This window comes from Ovis canadensis, chromosome 2, assembly GCF_042477335.2.
Source record: "Ovis canadensis isolate MfBH-ARS-UI-01 breed Bighorn chromosome 2, ARS-UI_OviCan_v2, whole genome shotgun sequence".
Classification (NCBI taxonomy): domain Eukaryota; kingdom Metazoa; phylum Chordata; class Mammalia; order Artiodactyla; family Bovidae; genus Ovis; species Ovis canadensis.
The window spans coordinates 84,492,867-84,509,886 of record NC_091246.1 but is presented as its reverse complement, the minus strand read 5'-3'; the positions used below and the strand labels follow the sequence as shown (position 1 = coordinate 84,509,886).

Here is a 17,020-nt window from a genome sequence, read left to right as displayed (position 1 = left end):
ACTCCTGAAAATGAAAGAATGACAGAAAGACAAGTCCACAAATCAGATTAAAATCATAACTTACTATTTCAAAATGAGCGACAAGAGGGACTTCCCTGGTGATCCGGTAGCTAAGACCCCGTGTTCCCAATGCAGGGGGCCTGGGTTGGATCCCTGATCAGGAACTAGATCCCACAAAGCACAACTAAGGTCTCACATGCCGCAACTAAGATTCCACATGCTGCTGCAACAAAGACCAAAGATCTCATGCGCCCAAACTGAGACTTGGTACAGTCAAATAAACAAAAGTAAGTATTGAAAAAGATGAGCTACAAGACATTAACAAAATGGTATAAGGCATGAAAGAATAGGAATCCGAAATAGAAAACTCAGACACAAGATCAGACAAAGATTAGAAACTTTAAAAAATTCTGCAGTGAAGACTAAAGTAGAGGGAACAAGAATAAATACACATGATAAAAAAAAACTCTTAAAGGACATACAAAATGAAATAGAAGTAAAATTTTTAAACAAAAATTTAAGAGAAAGACCAAAATGATTCAAGGGAATGTGAAAATATACCGAAAACAGACATAGAATAACCAACATGGAAATAACAGAAGTCCCTGAATAAGCGATAAAGCAAGGGAAATAGAACAAACACTAAAAACTGTAATTCAAGAAAACTTTTCTTAAATATGAAAAGATTCTAATCCAGAGTTCCAAAAAATAAGCTGCATATCTGAGGACATGAACCCAGCACAATCAACACCAAGACATATTCTAAGATAACTACTGGACTTTAGTAAAAAGTTGTACACAAATGTTCATAGCAGCATTGTTCATAAACAGCCAAGAAGTAAAAACCCAAATATCGATCAATTCACCAATATATAAACAAACATGAAATATTATTCAACCATAAAAAGGAATGAAGTACCAATATATGCCACAACATGGATGAGTTTTGAAAACATGCTAAGTGAAAGAAGCCAGACACAAAAGGACACATTGTATAATTCCATTATCTATGAACAAATAGATACCCCAAACCACACCCTTCCATCATCATTCCTACTGTGCACACACAAACATCCCTTCGCCAGGTATCACACTTAGATTATCTCATTTCACTCTACACCAACCCCAAGGGGAAGATACTGTTAATATCCCCATTTTATACCCTGGGAAAGTGGGGCTTAAAGATACTCAGTCACTCGTCCAAAGTCACATCTCTAGTAAGTGACAGAGTAAGGATTCAAATGCAAATTGGCTATCTCCAGAGCTTTGCTATGTACCTTTGCCATTAACCTTCAATACGCGGCTCACCCCGTGGCATCCCTCGCATGTCAGGGAACACTTCTGCTCCGTACTGCCCGAGTTCTTAAACACAGATCATTCTTCCACACATCCAAACTACAAGTCAGGGTCTTAATAAAAGATGACCCAGACGTCCAGTGAATTTCTCAATCCAGAAGGGATGTTCACAGAGTTGGGCCAAAAGCAGGGCACCCATTGGGCAGTGATGGATAAAGGCAAAGTTTAAATCAGTTTCTTATGTTAATGTGTTAATATCTTTATGTTCTCTCGGTAGTGAATTTGGTCTATTCTCACCATTCCTGCGAAAACAGAAGAAAGTGAAAGTTGCTATGTCCGACTCTTTGCGAAACAGGACTATACAGTCCACCGAATTCTCTAAGCCAGAATACTGGAGTGGGTAGCCTTTCCCTTCTCCAGGGGATCTTCCCAACCCAGGGATTGAACCCAGGTCTCCCGCATTGCAGGCGGATTCTTTACCAGCTGAGCCATAAGAGAAGCCCCAAAACAGATTAGGGGATGTTATGTACATCATTCATCAAGAAGTTTTTTAGAAATAGTTAATGGGACAATTGAGGACAAGGGATCAATGGTCTGGACGTACTGAGAGTAAGTAGCAGCCAAAAAGACAATTCTGCTTTAGATTTCAGAGCTACTGCTGGTAAGTTTTCCTATCTCACATCTGAGTCCTTCTGTAGGTCATCCAGAATGCACTGATCTCTCTCAGTGTGTCTGCACATATCAGGGGAAACGGGAAGGGCAGGGAGAATGAAAAGATGAAAACTATTATTGAACACTTCCTGCATGCCAGACACTACATGAAGCATATCGGAGCTCAGTGAATCTTCCCAGTACCCTACAGATTATTATGCACGTTTCACAGATGAGAACACTGAGGCTTGGAAAGGTTGAGTAACTTGTGTATAAAGATATCCAGTGGGAGGGTTAGAATTCAAGTTCATATTGTGGCTGACTCCTAAATCCATTATCTTTCACAACACAGTGCCGTCTTCAATATTAACCACATCTGTAGTGTGGGTGTCTATTAGCAAACATATATTTCACCTTTAAAAAAGATGTTCGGTTCTTTCATCAAAACAAAACCAAGACAAATGGGCTGAGGCAATCAAAGTATTTTTGGATTAAATGAGACTTCAGAGATCCAATCTATCCTTCTTATCTGGGAGCTTAGGTGATTTGCCTGAGGTCACACAGCTAATAAAAGTCTCCACTAGAACTGATACAGAAAGCTCCCAACTAAAATTACTGCTTTCATCTTTCCTTGTAGGAGTTTGTACACTGCCTTTGTTTCCTCTTCATTTCATGGGAAACCAAGTTCCTTTCCTGCTCTCTGCTTGTTTTGTAACTAGACACTAAACAATAAAACAAGTTCAATAAAACAAGTGACAAAAAAAGGTACGTTCTCTCCATCAAGATTATGAAAACAACTAAATAAAACATCAATGTGTAATGTGTTCAAAAAGATTTGGACACCAACTGAAATTGGTTCTCAAGTAAATATAAGTGGTTATCACTGGCGATCTGCTTAAAACGGGAGGGGGTGGGGGGGTGGAATTGCCTAGGATAAATATCTCATGGAATAAAGAACAGTCAAAAGGAGACTCCACTTCTGCAGCACGGAGCAACTGAGCTCTCTTTTCTCTTAAGAGTCATGAAGTAGAAGCTACAGAAGACAGCCTAGCACAACTCATTCTTTCATTTATCAAACATTTATAGAGTATCTAGTGTGTGGCTGGCATTTTTATTAAAAGGGATGCAAGGGATCTGGTTCTTGTCCTCGAAGGACTTACTGATTCTTGAGAGGAAAACAGCCCAGCAATCCGGAGTTGTAAACTTAAGAAGCTCCCAGTCCAGGCCCTCCGAGTCCTGCCCTCTGGACCCTAGCCAGTCCTCTGTGTACTGAGGCAGCGGTCTTTGGCTAGGATGATCCAGAAGCATCTTCCTCCAGGTGGGCGGAAAGGCCCAGCCCAGGGAACTGGAGGCGAGTCCCCATTGACAGAACAGCCTCAAACTAAACCAGGGTCCCTCATAACCTTAACTGCAGCCCCCCACCCCCCATAACCGTCCCTCTCAACACCTCCCAGCCCAGTCTTTCTCCTCCAAACTCCCACATCTGATGGTTACCTCAGGGGGGCTCCCGCGATCCAAACTGCACACCCACGGGCCCTGGGGCAGCTTCAAATCTCAAAGGCAGAAAGAGGCCCGGGCCGACCACTGGGTCAGAGCAAAAACTGTTGTAACCCGACGGACTCTAGGACCCAGGGAAGGGAAACGAATAGCACAGCGGGGAACGAAGGGAGACCAGCCCCGGAGAGACTGTGTTTACAACGGCCACTTCCGGAGACTAGACTTCTCTAGCAGACCTCCACAGACTTTCGAGGGGCCCCTAGCCCCGCCCCGGCCTGCCCCTTTCCTCCCTCCTCCCGCAGCCCGCAGCTCCAGGATACGCACTCGGAGAACGCCGGGCTCGGATTGGAAGATCCCGGCCCGCGGAGCTGCGCGGCCTCGCTGCAAGGCAACCGGCGCATGCGCTGTTGCTGGGGAGCGGCGCGCTAGGCATCGCGCGCGGCCCCGCTCCTGGCGCGTCCTTTCCGCGCGTGAGGACGCCGGGCCCCGCGCCCTAGAGAGTCTCGGCGTGAGGTCCCGGGTCACAGTCCTAGAGTCCCCAGAGAGCTGGCTGAAAAGGCCGGTTTCTAAGCCCTAGCTCAGAAACCCGCCTACTGAATAAAAATCTTACGAAGTCGAATCCCGGGTGCTCCGTATTTAAGCTAGCTCCCCTGCTGATCCTTAGTATCACTGCCCTCCTTCGGGGTGCCGAAGTCCGGTGCCGGAGCCAGGGGGAAATTCTCTGGGCTTGGCTTCTGCACCAGTGGCTGGTTTCCCGCTGTTTAGACAGCTCCCAACTGCCGGACGCTTCTAGTCCGCTCCTCCCATCCCCATTGTATCCCAGCTTGTGGTTGTAAACGGGGCCGGAAAGTGCGGGTCAGTGCGCTGATGCAATTGCAGCGCCTCTAACTATAAATATCACATAAATAGGTAACTCGCGAAAAAGTCCTCGGAACCTTAGCGTGTGCTCCAGCTCCCTTTCTTGCCCTCCTCCTCTTCCTACGCCCCCAACCAACCCCGCAACACACACACACAACACACGCTTTCCTCGTTGATAATTTATACGTAAATTTCTCCTAGAAGCCGCTAACGCCTCAGGGAAATTGGAAAACCAAATCCTCTTTTGTTCCTTGTTTGTTGAAAGCCTATTCCCCAAAGAACAATGCAAACTGGCGGGATTTTGATAAAGGATTATATCTTCAGCACCACTACCTCCTCTTCCCAAAAAGGTGTTTAATACAAATCGAGCCTTTTATGCTAAAATAGTCCCGTGTCGATTGTAATCAACCTGAAACTAGGTGTAACAGGGGCTGTCTTTCCGTCTCCCTCGTCCCCAGGAGAACCAACGGTCATAAATGCAAATACAAATTGAGATTAAGCCCTCCCTGATTCGTGTAGCACTGAAACTTTAATTGGCCTGAGTTTAGACATTTAGATTAAGAAAGGAGGCACATCTTGCTTCTTAATAGTCTAGGCAGAAAGAGGATAATTGCTTCAAAGAGTTTATGGAAAGGAAAAAATAGCCCACTGTAACATGGAGAAAGGAAATTGGAAGTTACAGCAAGCTAACGATATTAGGGCCTTTTTTTTTTTTTTTACAATTTTTAAATATTTATATTTTTTGTTTGTTTTAGCAAAATAACAAGTGAATATTGTACAGCAAGAAATGCCAAAGGTACCACTGTTGTCGTTCATGTCTCTCTGTGACCCCATGGATGCAGCATGCCAGGATTCCCTGCCCTTCACCATCTCTTAGAGTTTGCTCAGACTCATGTTCATTGAGTTGACGATACCATCCAACCATCTCACCCTCTGCCGCCCTCTTCTCCTCCTGCCCTCAATTATTTCCAGCATCAAGGTCTTTTCCACTGTTAATGTCAACCCTGAACAACCAGAAAAGCTTTATAGAGAGCTTTAAGTTCAATCTGGGAAGATGGTTATAGATTCAACAAGTTAGAAGGAATTGGAAGACATGGAAGTTAGAAACATCAGGACAAAGAAACAGCATGAGGCATTTGGAAAACTGAACAAAGCTTTGTGTGTGTGATCTTGGGGTTGGAGGTGTGTGGGGAGTAAGACATCAGGCTGGAGATCACAGAGGGCCTTCTAGGTCATACGTAGTTTACCAAGCAACAGAGCTAATGAAGAATACTGAGCAGAAAGTTCTAATAATTACACAGTAAATCAGACTGTTGGGGCTTCCCAAGTGTTTCAGTCGTAAAGAATCCACCTCCCAGTGCAGGAGATGCAGGAGATGTGGGTTCAATCCCTAGGTCAGGAAGATCCCCTGGAGGAGGAAATGGCAACCCACTCCAGTATTTTTGCCTGGAAAATCCCATGGACAGAGAATCCCGGTGGGCTACAGTCCATGGGGTCACAAAAGAGTTGGACACAACCAAGCACACATGCACGCAAATCAGACTTACCAAATACTTGGAGATTTTCTACGTGTTTCTAGTAATTACAAGGTCAATTCTGCGTCTCTTCTTTACCTAACATGCTGCTGCTTAGGAAAGGTGCAGGGAAAGATGCTATCTAGCCCACTTTTAGCCTCGAGTCACAATAGTCATCTCAGTCTTTCTTTTGAGATATCACTTGATCCGTCACCCCTACTCTACTAAAACAGCTTCTGTGGTCACTAAGAGTTGGACACAACTGACCGACTTGACTTTCATGTTTCACTTTCATGCATTGGAAAAGGAAATGGCAACCCACTCCAGTGTTCTTGCTTGGAGAATCCCAGGGATGGTGGAGCCTGGTGGGCACAGAGTCGGACACGACTGAAGTGACTTAGCAGTAGCAGCAGTAGTCAATAATGACGTCATTACTAAATGCCAGGCTCCTTGATTTCGTTGGCACTTTGATCGCTCAAATTTCTCTCTAGCATAGGTGAGACTCAGGGTTCAGGCAGCCTTCTGGCCCTTTTGCTGCTGCACAGGAAACAGTTATCCCCTTCTTGCCCCTTAAGAGGATATTTTCTCAGTTTCTGCCCTCAACCTTCATGGTTTACCATATTAGCTTCTTTGGTGATATCATCCATTCCTGCAAGTGTGGACTTTGGCTCCACAACTTTGAGTTTTTTTATGTCTACCTCACATATCATAATATCATAATCTGAGCTCTGGTCTTGAATTTTTAACTCTCATTTGAACAGTGCCACTTTAATGTCTGTCAATATCAAATTTAGCATATCTAAAACTGAATTCTCTTTCTCATTGGAGCCTCACAAACTGCTCCTCTACCTATTTATGAAACTTTTCATCTCTTAGATGGGCTTCCCAGGTGGTTCGGTGGTAAAGAATTCATCTGACAATGCAGGAAACACAGGTTCCATTCATGGGTCAGGAAGATCCCCTGGAGAAGAAAATGGCAACCCACTCCAGTATTCTTGCCTGGAGAATTCCATAGACAAAGGAGCCTGGCGGGCTACAGTCCATGGGGCTGCAAGAGTCAGACACTTGAGCTACTGAGCACTTATGCACACAATCTCTTAGACACCCGAATGAAAAAAGTTTAGAGAACCTTTCTTCTCTCTCAGGCTCTCAATCCCTTCATCTGAGAATTACTAAATCCTACTTACTTTTTTTCTGTCTCCTGTGGTCTTTCTATGCCTCCTACTAATCATCTTCATTTATTTGTTTTTTTACGGTTTCATATCCAGACACTTCTAAGTCAGGACCTTTCTGTGGCTAACACAAATCATCCATATCCTTCTGTGCAAAGCATCTAGGGCATTTTGGAACCTGGAAACTTGAGAGGAGAGGACCAAAAAATAGAAAAAAATCAAAAGTAGGCTTAAGGGCTCATATGCACCTTTCGGACACTAAGGAGTGTTTGGAGCTGATTGTGTACATTTGAGCCTCAGGGGTTTTTTAAGCACCAGATAAGCCACATCCTTTTGACCCTTCAGTAACCTCTCCCAGGTTCAGACACCAGGTGCTTGATTATTATTCTGCTTTGGTCTCAGTTCTTAGAACTGCAAGGCCTAACATAACTGTTGCCCTTGGTAGCTCCAGTTTTTCGCTCTTTCAATCCCCATACTGTGTGCCACAATGGAAACATCCTTCTGAAGCATAACACTGACTATGTTACTTACCCTCTTCATTAATTCTTTTAATGGCTCCTCAATCCTTACTGGATAAAACCCAAACTTTTCTTCCATCAATCAAGGGCTCTTATTCTTGTCACTACCTGCCTTTCCAACTTTGCTTTCTACTTCACAATAAATCTTCCCTCTCATTCACATTAGCAACAGAAAACACAAATAAATGGAGTAAGAGGTAGACGTGGACTTATATTAAAAGTTTGTAAATGTATAGGCTAATATAAAAGGTTTAAACCCTGATCACATTATTTATTAAACATGTGCCAAGCACTATGCCAAGGGGTTTCACATGTATTCTCATTTTTTTCAAAAAGCATCCATCTTTATCCTTTGTTCTTTATAATAAATACATAGTCACTTAAATCAGGGCAATTTTGAAAGTAAAAGTTTCAGGGACTTCCCTGGCAGTCCAGCTTTAAACCTCCGAGCTTCCAACATAAGGGGCGCTGGTCTCATGCCTGGTTGGGGAACTAAGATCCAACATGCTGTGGGCATGGCCAAAAACAAATTTTTAAAAAAGTCTCCCCAAAGTCCTACCTTCCCACTCTAGATTTAAAAACTGTTAGCAATGTATTATATTTCTATAAAGAAATATAACATTTTGATACATAAATGTGTGTGTGTGTGTGTGCGCGCTCAGTCACATAGTCGTGTCTGACTTTTTGCAACCCCATGGGCTATAGCCTACCAGGCTCCTCTGTCCATGGAATTTTCCAGGCAAGAACACTGGAGTGGGTTGCCATTTCTTCCTCCAGGGGATCATCCCAAACCAGGGATCAAACCCAATTTCTTGCATCTCCTGCATTGACAGGCGGATTCTTTATCACTAGTACCACCTGGAAAACCTTTTGATGCATAAACAAATAAATCTTAAAAGAAGGCACATTTATTTGTTTATTCATTTATTTTTATATTCACACAGTGTGCACACACACACACTAGTAACAGACACTATTAGCTGCTTTTCCATATCCTACCCCATTCTTGCTGAAAACCTCAATCTGTTTGCAACTCCAAGAGATGAATGCTCTGATCACAGTATCCTATTTCCTCCTTCCAGCTACCGGTTCTCCAAAGCTCACTGGTAGCTAGGGTTGGCTGTGTGGCCAGTTTTGTATGACGAAATGTAAATGCACACCTACTGAGGGGAGAATATAAAGGGCCTTGATGACACTGCTTCAGTGCTGACCTCTTCCTGGACTTTCTTCTGACCTAAACGATTAATGGTCTGAGAATTCAAGTCTGTGCTAGTCATGTTTTCTGAAGCCAGTGGTGTGCTGATTTCCTTGATGGATGTGCTCTAAATACTGCCACTGTGTCTAATTTCAAGCAACCAACACGCAGTATCTGACTACAGAGTTCAGAAGAAATATGACATTCAGCTCTCAAATGTCCTGTGGGAGGCAGCTCTAGCACATCACTACTATTGATTGGTCAATAGATGATTTTTTTTTAACTTAACAATATAGCTTTGACATAGGCATGCATGCTAAGGACTCTTTGTGACCCCATGGACTGTAGCCCACCAGGCTCCTCCATCCATGGGATTTCTCCAGGTAAGAATACTAGAGTAAGTTGCTGTGCTCTCCTCCAGGGGATCTTCCTGACCCAGTGAGCTTTGATAAACTTCTATGTTAATATAAAAAACATACCTTTTTAATGGCTGTATTATAATCCATTTTATGAAGGGCCATAATTTATTTGTCCTATCACTTAGGTTGTTTCTGCTTTGTTTCTTTATTTAAAAAATAAAACTGTCTCCATATGTGCACTTTGCCTATTTGTCTTTTTAAAGTCATAATATAAACTAGAATAGCAATTGATGGATGAAAAGATAAGCATTGAAAACTGAAACCAGTCTGTCCCTATGTTAAATAATAGTTGAACTAGACATAGTTTTCCTGTACTTTTGTTAGACAATTCTGATACCAAACAAAAATAACGTGGTTGCTTGCTCTAGCTAATAAATTTCCTGGGAGATAAAACTGTAAGCTTCCTAAACCGATTGCTTACAAAGGCTAATAGTTTGTTTACCAACAATTGCTTCAAAACCATTGCTTTGCTGTGCCCACCAATCTAAGACTTTATATCATAAACTCTGCCCAATCCCAAACATTTTCCTGACTTGCTTCTCTCCCAAAAAGTATTCAACCCAAGCCCTAAAACCCTAAAAATAACTGGCCCTAATTTTTCGAGTCACTACTGAGGCTCAGTCAAGGTAGTGTTCTACCTCAGTCAGGTAGATTTACTGCAGTAAATCTAACAAACATCACATTTTTTATGATGAGCTTTGAAAGAGTCAACATTCGATAGCTGTACTTTAATTTTTCATGCACAGTAACAGATTACTTTTCAGGAAGACTATCAGTTTAGAGAAATATCAACAGTATGTTAGAGTATCTACTTCTTTTTGCCCTTACCAGCAGTAGATATTTTTGCAGTATTGAAACTTTTCCAATCTGATAAGCAAAAAGTGATATGCCATTGTTCTAATGTTCTTTGAATTCACTTTCATCTGATTATTGATGAAGTTTATGAGCATCCAGAAATTCTACTTTTATCTTATGTAACTAGACGTATTAACTCACTAATATACCACTCCTGTCATCCCTCAGCCTATAAAAAAAATAGTAAAAATAATTAGGCTTATTTGACAATCTCTAAATTTTAATCAACTTAAAACTGTCATGAGAAGTCTTAAATTTAGGATAAAAGTAAAGTATAAAAAATGTTCAGCATCTGAGAACTTTTTATTGCACTGGTTAGCAATTTGATATTACTGCTCTGCTCCAAATCTATACTTTCTTGCCCTGATTCATGATGTTAGTGCTGGCCCCCACCATCATTTCTCTGTCACAAGCAAATGAGGTGTCATGGTGGTTCGATGGAGTGACACTGCATGGCCACAACTGCAAGAAGACATTTTTCCTTTAGGCTGTAGATCTCCATTATCATTTTCCAGCACAGGAACCCAACAGAGGAGCTCCATCTTTATTCTCAGGCTATGCTTTCTCTTCTTGAGGCTACTTTAGATCAGGTCCAACCAATTTACATCCTTCAGCAAGAGCTGGCCACTTTTACAGATTGACCCAGGCTGCCCATACTCTCCAGCACTGGTGGACCACTTCGACAGACCCCTCTACTGAGTTTCTTCACCCCTGGCAGCCTGACTGGCTGTGTATGTGGTAGCTGTTATTCAGTCACTCAGTCGTGTCTTACTCTTTTCAACCCCATAGATTGCAGAACGACAGGCTTCCCTGTCCTTCACCATCTTCCTGAGCTTACTCAAACTCATGTCCATTAAGTCAATGATATTGTCCAAACATCTCATCCTGTCGTCTCCTTCTCCTGCCTTCAGTCTTTCCCAGCATCACCGTGTTTTCCAATGAGTTGGTTCTTTGCCTCAGGTGGCCAAAGTATCAGCCTCAGCATCAGTCTCTCCCATGAATATTCAGGGTTGATTTCCTTTGTCGGCAAAGTAATGTCTCTGCTTTTTAATACACTGTCTAGGTTTGTCATAGCTTTCCTTCCAAGGAGCAAGAATCTGAAGAGATCTGAATCTCAATCTTGGGGAAGTGATTGGTGGGAGAAGGCTCTTCTTCTAGTCTCCAGTTCTTGCATTGCTCATTCATTCCTCCTCAGCCTAGAGGTTGTTGCTCAGTTGCTAAGTTATGTTTTCTTTGCGACCCCATGGCCTACAGCACTCCAGGCTTCCCTGTCCTTCACAATCTCCAGGAGTTGGCTCCAACTGAGTTCTCTGAGTCTTTTGATTGAGTTATCAAACTTGACAGTGGTCATGGAAACCCCTGAATCTGCAGGCAACTGGTCAGAAGTGAGGGTTACCCTGGGGACCACCACACTTAGAGACTGGTATCTGAACTGAGGCCAATTATGAAGGACTGTGTTCTCAGAATTTTCAGCTTGACAAACTTGTTAAAGGAGGAAATTTTTGTAGGAGCTAGCCTTTGTAACCAATAGAAATAGAGCTTGGAAAGGATTTTAAAACAGATGGAATATGTTCAAAGACTCTATTATCTTTATTGATCTTGTAAGAAAGGAACACTAGTGCACTTAACCCCAAGCTCTTTCACTTTAGAACTAACTAGTGATCTCTTTATTACAAATATATTTTCCTGACACCAACACTTATATAATGTTGAAAAATATTACCATACCATTTGACAACTCCATAGAGATATCATCACAAAAAATATAACATTGATTGTTCCCTTTAAACTGGTACTAAATTTGTGGCACAGTAACTGACTGCTACCAGCAGGTTGAACAGAGATAAGTTATCTTGGTTAATTGATACTTGCTTTCAAGATAAATTTCAATATCACCCAAGTTTCATTTTAGCCCACAAAAGTATCTTCACAGAAAAAAAAACTTTAAACAAATTAATTTAACTAAGGAAAACTTGGATTTGATTTGCATTTAAAAGCTGAAGATTTGAGGAACTGTATACTTCTTTACTCAAGACTTTTCATTTTATGCTTTCTAAGAGGCTTGAAAAGTAGGAGTAATCCTACATGCTTATGGTTCAGAAAATATTTAAACTAGATAAGATGCCTAAGACTGTGGAACTCGTCACCTAAAAAATTTCATGAGACAGACAAATAATGGTCCCAAACAGAGTCATCAGATGTTGTGCTGGCTTCCTGAAGGACAGCGTGTGCTGCCTAAGGGAAATAATGATGTACTTAGATTTCTGCAGATTTCTCTGGGATCTTTACTATCACTAAAAAGACCTGGAAAAATAAGTATCATGAGACTAAATAATCTGGCTAATACCCAAATCTCTGGTTCTGTGAGCTCTTCGTAGTAGAAATGGAATCTACTCTGTTAGTTTCATCTGGACACTTTACTCAAAGTAGGTTAGCATTCGTTCATGTCACCCTTCTCAAATTAGAACTCCAGAATCTTTAGGCAGTTGAACAGTCACTATGCCCACTGATGTTCTTCTACCAAAAAACAAACAAAAACAAAACAAGAAAAGCTGACACTTGCAATAGTTGGAACCACTACTATCAAAAATTATACTCAACCATAGCATATCCAACATGGTGTAGATCTGAGTTGATTACATCCCCCAATGATAATGCTCCTCCAGATTAGCCTGGAGAATGATACAAGAGGAGACTGGGAATTTGAACCAACACAATTCTCGCGTCTCTGTGTTAAACAGTAACAAAATAAAAATATTAGTTTCTCGTTGGGGAATATAACGTGAACTAACTAAACAACTTATTTATCAAAACTGCTAGCTCATCAAGATTCACTTCAAAATTCTTCCTTCATTGAGTCCACTAATCCAAAGCTATTAAATCATAAACCCTGCTCAATCTCAACTAGTTCCCCACCTTACAAGACCTGCCTTAAAACCACTCAGCCCAGGTCCTAAATTTCTATTAATGCCTCTCCCTAATTTCCTCATTTTGAGGCACCCCTTAGACCCTGTCACAGTGATGTTTTCCCTTAAACAAAAGTAAAGTAAAATAAATGTAGCTTTTCTAATCAATCCCTGGAGAAGGGGAAGGCTACCCACTCCAGTATTTTGGCCTGGAAAATTCCATGGACTATGGGGTTGCAAAGAGTTGTACACAACTGAGCGACTTTCACTTTCTGATCAATGGGGTTTCTGTGTGCACGTGGGTTTTGCACGTGTGTTTTCTGTTAGGAGGGGTCAACAGTTGATACAAGCAATAAACAAATATATAGCCTGCCAGATGAGGATAAGTGCTACGAAAAAAATAGACAAAGAAGTAGGGAAGAAAATGCATGTGAGTGGTGGAAGAAAATGCATGTGGGTGGTGGTCGGTAGGTCGGGTGTTCCAATTTTAGATCAGGTAATCAGGGAAGGCCCCCCCCTAAGTGGATAACATTTGAGCAAAGACCTGTAGGTGGTGAAGGAGCAAGCATGTAGCTATTTAGAGAAAGAGCATTTCTGAAAGAGAGACTAGCAACTGCAAAGGATTTGAGATAGGAACTTGCCTGACATGTTGGAGAAGTAACAAGGAGGCCAGTTTGACTAGAGAAGAGAGCAAATGGCAGAGACTGGATAAAAGGAATCAAAGCTAAAGGGAGGGAAACTTCCCTGGCAGTCCAGTGGTGAAAAGCTAAGATCTCACACGCCTTGGGGCCAAAAAATCGAAATATAAAACAGAAACAATATTGTAATAAATTCAATAAAGACTTTAAAAATGGCCCACATTCATAAAACAAAAAAGCCAGTGGGACAGTGGGAGGTAAATGGTTTGTATAGGGCCTTTTCTCTAAATGACACGGGCAACCATTCAAGTGAACTTTACAATCAGTTTATCAAGGAATTAGAGCAAATTTTTAGATCACTTGGAGGATAATTGACATTTTTATGGTATTAAATCCACCCAGCCAGGAATATTTTTCTCCATCCTAGATTTTCTTTTATTTCCTTCAGTAAAACTTATATAGTTTTTGCCCCATAATTTTATAAATTCTTATTAAATTTATTACTAGGTTTAAAAAGTTTGTTTTTGTTTGGATTAGTTTTGGTTTTGGGGATTTTCCTTCCAGTACATTCTCTAACTGGACCACATCTCAGTTACAACTGTTACTCTAAACTTAACCACTATTCTGACCTCTATCATGACAGGTTAGTTAGTTTTGCCTATGTTCACCTTTATATAATTATTAGGATTTTTTAAAAAGATTATTAATTTTGAATGTATTCCTCTTATAGTCAGTTACAACAGTTCAGAATTAATGCTAATAGCCATTTTCTTAGGATATTTTGGTAATAATTCTCTCTAAATAATGATTTGTTCTCTTTGGTCTTGGTGAGTGAGTTGAGTGAAAGTTGCTCAGTTTGTATCCAACTCTGCGACTCCAAGGACTGTATCCTGCCAGGTTCCTCTGTCCATGGACTTCTTTAGGCTAGAATACTGGAGTGGGTAGCTTTTCCCTTCTCCAGGGGATCTTCCCAACCCAGCAATCGAACCCAGGTCTCCTATATTGCAGGCAGATTCTTTACCATCTGAGCCACCAGGGAAGCCCTTGGTCTTGGTAGTTATAGATTACTTCTGTTCCCTAGCTTACTGCATTGGATAGAATTCTCAGAACAATTTAAATAAAAGAGGTGGTAGTAGTCATGTATGGATGTGAGAGTTGGACTGTGAAGAAAGCTGAGTGCCGAAGAATTGATGCTTTTGAACTGTGGTGTTGGAGAAGACTCTTGAGAGTCCCTTGGACTGCAAGGAGATCCAAACAGTCCATTCTAAAGGAAATCAGTCCTGGGTGTTCATTGGAAGGACTGATGCTAAAGCTGAAACTCCAATACTTTGGCCACCTCATTCGAAGAGTTGACTCATTGGAAAAGACTCTGATGCTGGGAGGGATTGGGGGCAAGAGGAGAAGGGGACGACAGAGGATGAGATGGCTGGATGGGATCACCGACTTGATGGACATGAGTTTGAGTGAACTCCGGGTGTTGGTGATGGACAGGGAGGCCTGGCGTGCTGCAATTCATGGGGTCACAAAGAGTCAGACACGACTGAGCGACTGAAGTGAACTGAACTGAGGGCTTCCCTGATGGTCCAGTGGTTGGGAGTTTGCCTTGCAATGCAGGGCTCGCCAGTTCAATCCCTGGTCTGGGAAAATCCCATATGCTGCAGGGCAACTAAGCCTGCACACAGTAGCTGGGGAGTACCACCTAGAGAAAAGCCCACGCAGCAATGAAGACTCAGCACAGCCAAAAATAAATGAATAAAATTTTTTTTAAAGATAAAAAGCTTTTGGGAACACATGTAAGAATTAAAGATTTTAAAATTAAAAAAATTTAAAAAAAAAGAAAAAAAAGCTTTTATTCATGGCAATAATGTGAACTAATTCTTATATTTAATCTCTTTAATTTTGACTTATTAGAAATTATTTTTATATTAAGAAAGTATCTTTTTCTAATTTCCTATTTTTTTAACCAAAATTCTATTTTTGCATCTTTAGTGAGCACTGTAAGTGCTATGCTGAACAAGAAAACCAGCAGAATGTAATTAACATGTACCTATGTGTTATTTCCCATGGTCCCTTTAACTTATATTCAAGGGGCAAGGTTTATTGCTTCCCCCGGGATGAAACTCAGTTTTGACTATTCTGACTACTCTTTGGTGACTGGAAATCCAGACATCATTGTAGAAGGCAAAAATCTGTAAGTTTTTAATATGCTTTTATATGTTTTAGTGTCAGCATTATACTGAATTTGTATAATGAATCAGGGATCTTTTCATACTCATCTTTAAATACTAAAAGAACAACCTTTCTTTGAAAGGTTGATAAAACTCAACTTTAATCTTGCTGCTGGGTGGTCTTTTAGGAAGGAAGTATCTGATTTGAAAAAACCACAAGGGCTCCTAAAAATAACTGTGGAAAAACTACAGGGATTATGTTGGAATTTGAATAATTACATGAAGGGGTAAGAAGAAGAGAAATCAACTTGCTACTGTTAATGGGGTTCTTTTTCATTAATCACAGAGAAAATATTTGCATTTGGAATTGCATAAGGGAGAGATCTTTGTTACAGTCAACAGAATATTACACTAGGTATTTCAAGCAGAAAAGTATTTGTTATATTTAATGCAAGAGTTTACTGAATAATTGGAAGAGCTGGAGGAAAAGGCTTTAGGCTGTATGTAGTAAATCGTTAACATTGGTGGCCTGTAATGAACCATGCCTCTTGGTTGTGGAAGTCCTGTCCCTTGAATCTGGAATAGCCTTGTATCTTATTGTGACTTTTTTTAACCAAAAAATGCATCATTAGGTGACATTGTGCCAGTTTTGGGCCTAAGTATTTGGAAGGTGTGGCAGATTTTTGGAAGATCTTATGCGCTGGGTAAAGAGCATATAAGAGGTGCAGCCACTCTAAGGGAGAAACCAGATGCAGAAACTACATGGAGAGGTGGGGGCACAAGACTCGATAGTGAAGACCTGAGGAATCCAACCAAACGCAAGAACCAAGGTCCCCAGTTTCCTATGACCTAAGTTGAGCCCTTCCAGCCAGCCTTTCCTATGACCTAAGTTGAGCCCTTCCAGCCCACCTCTAGCAATCTGAAGTAACCTAGCTGAGGCATCAGATGTGTAAGTTTCACTTATATCTTGAATGACTCAGCCCCCTGCAGGTACCACATGAACTCTCTGTGCTTCCAAGGTGGCTCAGTTCAATTCAGTTCAGGTGCTTAGTCGTGTCTGACTCTTTGCGACCCCATGGACTACATCATGCCAGGCCTCCCTGTCCATCACCAACTCCCAGAGCTTGCTCAAACTCATGTCCATTGAGTTGGTGATGCCATCCAACCATCTGTTCCTCTATCGTCCCCTTCTCCTCCTACCTTCAGTCTTTCCCAGCATCAGGGTCTTTTCCAATGAGTCAGTTCTTCACATCAGGTGGCCTAAGTATTGGAGTTTCAGCTTCAGTATCAGTCCTTCCAATGAATATACAGGACTGATTTCCAGTGGTAAAGA

The 17,020-nt window shown here is 41.4% G+C and overlaps 1 protein-coding gene across 6 annotated transcripts in view; it reads right to left on the bottom strand.

Moving 5' to 3' along the window:
• The window catches only part of CCDC171 (coiled-coil domain containing 171), a 345,827-nt gene extending 341,549 nt beyond the window's left edge, over nt 1-4,278 (bottom strand). For 4 of the 6 annotated variants that reach the window (XR_011254379.1, XM_069576617.1, XM_069576621.1 and 1 more), the window contains exon 1: nt 3,442-3,845. The gene's annotated coding sequence lies outside the window, so the exon portion shown is untranslated. Of the gene's footprint in view, nt 1-3,441 lie in introns of all 6 variants that reach the window. The other 2 variants (XM_069576620.1, XM_069576618.1) reach the window with 2 other exon arrangements.
• Nucleotides 4,279-17,020: the final 12,742 nt, after the last annotated feature.